The sequence below is a fragment of the Macrotis lagotis genome, chromosome 4, assembly GCF_037893015.1.
Source record: "Macrotis lagotis isolate mMagLag1 chromosome 4, bilby.v1.9.chrom.fasta, whole genome shotgun sequence".
Classification (NCBI taxonomy): Eukaryota; Metazoa; Chordata; class Mammalia; order Peramelemorphia; family Peramelidae; genus Macrotis; species Macrotis lagotis.
The window spans coordinates 52,590,484-52,598,672 of NC_133661.1; positions in this window are offsets into that span (position 1 = coordinate 52,590,484).

Genomic DNA, 8,189 nt, shown 5'->3' on the forward strand with positions numbered 1-8,189 from the left:
GACAAGCAGGGTGCTCTCAGAAAGATCTGGAAAGACTTACATGAATTGTACACAGTTACAGCAATATTAAAAAAGATGATCAACTGAAAGACTTAACTATTCTTAGCAATACAATGATCCAAGACAATCAAAGGATTTAGGATAAAAACTGATATCCACCTCCAAAGAAAGAGCATACTTTTACTTATGTTTCTTGGATTTTTTGCGGGGAGGGGCTGTCTTTTCTTTTACAACATGAATAATATGGAAATATCTTTTATATGACTACACACAGATTACACACACACACACACACACACACACACACACACACACATATATATAAAATTACTTGCCTTCACAATGAGAAGGGAAACAAGGAAGAGAGGAAGAAAATTTGGAAATCAAATTTTTTTTTAGTGAATGCTAAAAATTGTTTTCCCAGGTAATGGGGAGAATAAAATATTTAACAAAAAAAAAAAGAATTATAAATCTAAAATGGAAAGAAACTTTAGAAGTCTTAAAGTCCAACCCTTTTATTTAACAGATAAAGAAGCTGAGGCTCAGAGAGACTGAGTTGCTTGGGATCACTCAGCTAGTAAGTTTCAGAGAAAAGATCTGAATTTAAGTCTTCCTGATTCCCAATCAAGTGCTCAAATCACTATGAAATACATAATATTAGATGATGATAATGATGTTGATCTTTGTCCTTTGTTCTCAAAGAAGACCATGACATCAGGGAGGTGATGCCATGACAAATACATGAATTGGAAATAGAGTGAGGGGTGTTGTGCTAAGTCTCCAGCCTCACTTTCTCCTCCTGAGTCATCTGGGTCCAGTGGTCAGATAGGAATCAGGACGACTGGAAATGACTCCGGATGGGAGGCAAACAGGGTTCAGTGACTTGCCCAAGGTGACATGTGTCTGAGGTCAAATTTGAACTTGGGTCCTCCTGACTCCAGGGTTAGTGTTCTATCCACTGTACTACCTAGATGCCCCAATATCATATATACTCTGTATAATGTGACATTTATTATTGTTTACAATAATTATATTGTATCTCCTAGGTCTCCCCAATAGCATAGAAATTCCTTTAAGGCATTTTGATCATTATATCCATTATATTCCTTAGCACACAGCAGACTTTTACTAAGCACTTGGCTGACCGAGTTGACTGGTCCATGCATTTCTACATGCAGAACTGGCTTTGTGGCCAAGAGCTGCTTCATTTCAATAAGCAAGGAAGTTCTGCAAACTTTAGTCCAACTGGGTTTTGGCCAAAGTTCTAGTTTACAGCATCAGAGACTGAGAGCCATCAGGAGCCTTTGAGGTCCTCTAAGTCATTCTAGGTCCAGAGAAGTGAAGACACTTTCCTCATCACCTTGGTAGTAAGTGGAGTAAATGGCAGAATCAGGATTTGAATCCAGGTCCTCTCACATTCTATATAGAGTTTCTACAAGCCCATACTGAGCTACTTTATCTTAATAGCAGACTAGCTAGTCTTCACTTGGCCTGTGGTATAAAAGGAGACCCCCTAATGCTCAGAGCACAAGACCTGGAGTCAGGAAAAACTCCATCTTCCTGAATTCAAATCCAGCTTCAGACACTTATTAGCTGAGTGACTCTGAGCAAGTCACTTCACCCTGTTTGACTCAATTTCTTTATCTGTAAAATGATCTGGAGAAAGAAATGACAAACTACTCCAGTATCTTTACCAAGAAAACCCCCAATAGGGTTTTCCCTTATTTGGACCCCAAGACTCATACATGATTGAAAAATGACTGAGTATAAGGAGTCATACAGCTAGGGCAGCTAGGTTGTGCAGTGATAGGTCCTAGAGACAGAAGGACTTGAGTTCAAAGGACTTGAGTTTACTAGTTGTGTGATAATGGGCAAGTCATTTAATTCCCATTGCCTCCAAAAGATAAGTTATGCTGGGGGTGATTTTGTATACATTGAGTCAAATACTTTTCATTCAATCAAATAGTCACCTCTTGATTAGTCATCCCCAAGTTCTTTGGTTAACTAATGGTTTATACAATGGGAAGAAATGTCTTCCTCTTGTGCCCCTCCACCAAAATTGGAAGTCCCCACGAGTCTTGTAAGGGTACACAAAGGTCCTATAGAGGTCTACAATACCTTTTCTATTCACCTGATATCAGCCCTATATGTTTTCACATTCTGAGACTTAGTCATTATTTACCTTCCCTCATCCTCCCCCCTTCTCCACATTCTATCTCCAATGCAAGTAGGTGTACACAGATGCCTAATAAATGTAGGCTGACAATACTGAAGGGGATGTGGGAAAACTAGAACACTAATGTACCATTAGTGGAATTGTAAACTGATCCAACCTTTCTGGAGAGCAATTTGGAACTATACCCAAAGGGCAATAAAACTGTGCATACCCTTTGATCCAGCTGTATCAGTACTAAAGAGATCGTTAAAAAGAAAAAAAGACCCACATGTATAAGAATATTCATAGCAGCTCTTGTCATGGCCACAAAGTATTGGAAATTGAGGGGATGCCCATTAATTGGGGAATGGTTGAACAAGTTGTGACATATTCATAGGCTAGAGTACTAGTGTTCCATAAGAAATCATGAGGGATGGGATTTCAGAAAAGCCTGGCAAGACTTGCATGAACTGATGCTAAGTATGGTGAGCAGAACCAGAAGAATATTGTACATAGTTACAGCAACATTGTGTGATCAGCTTTGATGGACTTGTTCATCTCAGCAGTAAAATAACCAAAGACAATTCTAAAGGATTTGGAATCTGAATGCAATGTTTTTATGGTTTTTGTAAGGCAATGGGGTTAAGTGATTTGTCCAAGGTCATATTAAGTATTCCATGTCTGAGGCTGGATTTGAACTCAGATCCTCTTGACTCCAAGGACAGTGCTCTGTCCATTGAGTCTACTTTCAATTTTTAAAATTTGTTTATGCATTATATTTTTCCCTCTTGTAGTTTTTCCTCCTTTTGATTTGATTCTTCTTTCACAATGTGATTAATATTGATATATGTTTAACATAGTTATACATGCATAACCTATATTAGATTGTTTTCAGCCAAAAGGAAGTGAAAGGGAAGGGAAGGAGGGAGGAAAAATGTGAATCTCAAAACCTTATAAAAATGATTGTTGAAAACTATCTTTACATGTAATTGAAAAAATAAAATAAATAACATATTTTTATTTATTTATTCTATTTATTTTATTTTTTTTTTAGATTTTCTAAGGCAATGGGGTTAAGTGGCTTGCCCAAGGCCGCACAGCTAGGTAATTATTAAGTGTCTGAGGCTGGATTTGAACTCAGGTCCTCCTGACTCCAGGGCTGGTGCTCTATCCACTGTACCACCTAGCCACCCCCATGTTTTTAAAATAAATAAATAACTGTGGATTGACTGAACAAAAAGAATAATAAAAGCACAATCATCCCTAGCATTTTTTTTAAAGGGGAGGGGAGGAATTCTCCTGGAATGTAATGGCTTCACACGGGAAAAAGGAGAGGAAAGCATTCCATCTGGTAGCTCCAGTTTCTATTTTAACAACTTCCTAACTAGTTTGAACATTTGTTTATACATAGCTGAAAGAATGTAAGTAGTGCCAGCTCCTTCTGAACTTTTGCACTGTGGGATAAAGCCCCAGTGGCTCTGCCTTAGTTATAGCTCTGCTCTGAGCTCTCTAGAGATTCACTGAACTATTGGAGGCATGAAAGAATGCACATTTCTTCTTTGAGACTTTTTTGGAGAAAGATGGGTCCCAGCACTTGATGTTAATACAGATAATTGTTAATACAGATGTTAATATTCCCCTTTAAGAGCCATCTTGGGCCATATGTTTTTATTTATTTACTTTACTTATTTATTATTTTAGGGCTTTTTGCAAGGCAGTTGTGGTTAAGTGGCTTGCCCAAGGCCACACAGCTAGGTAATTATTAAGTGTCTGAGGCTGGATTTGAACTCAGGTATTCCTGACTCCAAGACCGGTGCACTACCTAGCCACCCCAGGCCATATGTTTTTTCCGTTAGAGAGTAAACTGCTTGAGGGCAGACACCATTTCATTTCTGCTTTTGTAACCTCAGCCATTAGCACAGTTTCTGGAACAAAGAAGGTGCTTTAAAATAGTTGATTGATTGATTAATTCACATTATTCAACTAGAGGAACAGAAAGTACAGGGGAAAGGTAAGGGAGTGAGAAATCAGAACTAAGAATAAAGTCTCTGATCTCCCAGGCCGAAGCCCTGGAGGATAGACCTTTCTGAAGCAACTCCTCGTGAAAATGAATCCGTCTTTTTCACTGATGAATTATATTGCCCCAAGACTGGTATCTCTTCTTCAGACTGAGCAAGTGACCTCAAAGCTCCTTTCTCGCTTACACCCCATAAGTTCAAGTTATTAAGTTTGGTTATCTGTGAGACAGAATGTCTACACTAGCCAGTTCCATAGATAGAAGAAAAGACATGTTAAGTCAAGGATTTTGTAAGGGGTTGCTAGAATTCCTACTTCAAGCAAGGTTCACCTAGGTGAACTGACTGATTCTCATCATCCTAGCCTGAAATGAAGGACAGTAGAAAGCAAGAGAGAAGGCAAAATTGAGCTTGGATGTTTGGCAAAGAGCTATAAAAAGAACCTCCAATTTCAAACAATCCATCTCTCTCATTTTACAGATAAGAAAATTAAGATCAAGAGACTTCCTCTAGGTCATGTGGATAGTTAACATCAGAAGTGAGATTTGATGTCTTCTGAGTACAGACTGCATTTTTCTGCTACACCTCACTGTCTAGACCTTCTTTCAAGGTCTATGGTCAAATTCATTATGAAAACTCAGCCCTGGGCAAGATAAGACTATGTCCTCCCAGAAGGCTAAGTTCACTTAACACACTGGGTGTTTAGGTTCTGGCTTGAGTATGGACAGCCAGGTGGCACAGTGGAACCTGGTCCTGAAGTCAGGAAGACCTGAGTTCAGATCCAGCCTCAGACACTTACTAGATGTGTGACCTTGGGCAAGTCACTTAACCCTGATGTCTCACATCCCAGGTCCATCTCCAGTCATCCTGATTCATATTTGACCACTGGACCCAAATGGCTCCAGAGAAGAAAGTGAGACTGGTAACTTAGCACAACCCCTCATTCAAATTCATCACTTTCCTGATGTCATGGTCTTCTTTGAGAACAAAGGATAAAACAGAGTTTAGGGGAATGAGTTTTTGTGTGATTGAAAGCACTTATTATGTAACTAGAAGGTGGGAAAGGATGGAGGAATGAAAGAATATGTAAATAATTCCCATCTGCTTCCTCCCAGGCCAGTTCTAGAAAAGCTCCAGTTACCAGTCCTTGGAACCAGTATTTTCTTAGTCAGTCTGAATACTGAATTAAGAAGACTTGGATTCAAATCTGATCTCTAACAGCAACTATATGACTCTGAGCAAGATATTTCACCTCAGTTTTCTCAGCTGCAAAACAGAGATAATGAGGGGCGGCTAGGTGGCATAGTGGATAAAGCACCGGCCCTGGAGTCAGGAGTGCCTGGGTTCAAATCCGGTCTCAGACAATAATTTCCTAGCTGTGTGGCCTTGGGCAAGCCACTTAACCCCGTTTGCCTTGCAAAAACCTAAAAAAAAAAAGAGAGATAATGAGAAGGAAATATGATAAGTGGATAAAGGACTAGAGTCAGGAGAACTTGTATTTGAATTCTGTTTCAAACACTAGCTGTATGATCCTGACATTTCACTTAGCTTCACAAGGTCTCACTTTCCTCATTTGTAAAAATGAAGAAAATAATAGTAATAGCAACACCTTATAAGGCTGTTGTGAGACTTAAATGAAATAATGCGTGGAAAGCACTTTACAAAAGTTTTTGAAAGATGGAAGTTATTATTTATCTATCATAAATAATATATACATATGAATTATAGGGGTGGCTAGGTGGCATAGTGGATAAAGCACCGGCCCTGGAGTCAGGAGTACCTGGGTTCAAATCCAGTCTCAGACACTTAATAATGACCTAGCTGTGTGGCCTTGGGCAAGCCACTTAACCCCATCTGCCTTGCAAAAACCAAAAAAAATGAATCATACATTATTTCATTTTTTTTTTATTTTAGCAGAGTTCAAAGAAAAACATCCTGGGATAAGTCAATATCCTACTATTATTCTTCATGTTGGATTATGCAGGTGAATCATATGACAGATTTTCAAAAATATCAGGATAGAAGTTCCTCTTTTGTAAACTCAGAGAAAGCATCATTGAGATAATTTCAAGCATATACTATCTTCCTTTTCCTGCATGGTTTTGGTCTCCTCTACTAGGTCTCTATATTTTTAGAGCTTCTTATTTCACAGTTTGGAAATTCAACATGGCAGCATCTACTTAAAATATTTTTAAATATTTTGTACCATTACTGTGTTTAGGCAATAAAGATAATGATAATAATAATAATAATAGGGTTCCAGTCCAGAAGAGTTTATCTTTGGTGAACTTTGAGGGGGGTATTTTGGATCATGGAATTATACATGTAGCCTTGGCAGAGATCTTAGAAACCATTGAGTCTCACCTCCTCATTTTACCAAAAAAACCTAAATGGGATTCAGAAAGGTTAATAACTTGCTCATGGTCATACTGCTAGGAAGCATTTAAGCCACTGTGCTTTTGGGATGTAGTTAAAGAATTTGCTATTCTTTATTTACAAAGACTAATGAGCCTCTGCTATAAAATTCTTTTTTCTTTTTGCTCTTGTCAGCAATCAGGGTTAAGTGACTTGCCCAGGGTCATACAGCTGGTAAGTGTTTGAGATCAGATTTGAACTCAGGTCCTTCTGACTCCAAGGTCAGTGTCAACTAGCTGACCCTCTAATATATAATTCTGGCTATTATTGTTGTTAGTAGTAGTAACTGGAGTGGTAGTATACTAGTACACCAGCAATGTAGGAGTTACTCTCCAATACTAGTGCCTTAAGAAAAAATAATGACGCAGTAGACACATCACCAGCTTGGACCAAAATGCAGATATCTAAATCTTCAGCATGATAATTAGAATCAGATGGTTTATTTTATTTTATTATTTTTTTAAGCAACCCAGGGCATTCTGGTTACCATGGGAACTCATACCCTTTACTTCCTTTCTGATGTCATCCTTGGGCAACATTGCAATGAAACTCACTGCCAGGCCACCTTTGCCACTCAGAGCTGGCCTGAAGGGAAAGAACCCTTTTTCTGTCGAAAAAGAGGCTGAAAAGTGAAGAATAGTAATATTTTGATTTGGTTTCCCCAGAGCAATCCTGTGATGGACATAGAAATAGTTTTATTCTTTCTGTTTTTTAGATGAGGAAACTAAGTCTCAGAGAATTAAAATGATTTGCTTAAGGGAAGGCACCTAGTAGGTGGCAGAATCAAGATTCAAACTTGGGTTCTTTTTTCCAAAAGTCATTTCTCTTTCCACTGTGCCATATTGTTTCACAATGATTAGTTGCCTCTGAAATGATGTCATGCTGTGGTCAGGGTCCGAGTCCAGATTCATAAAACTTGTCAAGGGCAAACTAAGTTTTCTCCCTAACAAATCATTGCTCTTTCCATTAGATTGCACTGCCTTCAGTCATTAGTCATAGTCTTGTGCTATTTTAGAGCAAACTCATAAAAATTATACTCCCTGGGTTATTTGGGAGAAATTGGAACCAGGGAAAACAGACTTCCTTTATTCTGTTCCAGTTCTGCTACTTATTACCTGTGAATTCTTTGAGCTTGTTTCCTCATTTGTAAAAATGAGGATGTTCCTTTCCACTCCAATCTCTGGTCTTTGAACCAATTTAGTTTAACAATCAGTGTGTTTTGCTGTCCAACTCAAAAATCCCCATCTATATAATGAACCTGATGTCGGAATGCATAAAACTATTGAGGAATGAGGGACCAAACTGGGAATATGACTATAATAGAGGTTTTTTGTGTGCAGTAAGAAATGATGACTGGGAAGTATTTAGAGAAATATGAGAAGATCAGCATGAACGGATACAGACCAAAATTGGCAGAACCAAAAGAACAATATATACCAGGACAAAAAAAAATGGAAAGGAAAGGAACACTAGTTGAAAAAGTAGGCTTGATCCTAAGTAACAAATAATGAAATTGGACCTCCCACTTCTTAGTAGAATGGAGGGAGAAACTTTGGGAGGGGGGGGACCAAGGAATTCATTTTGATATGGGGAGAAGAGTGAAT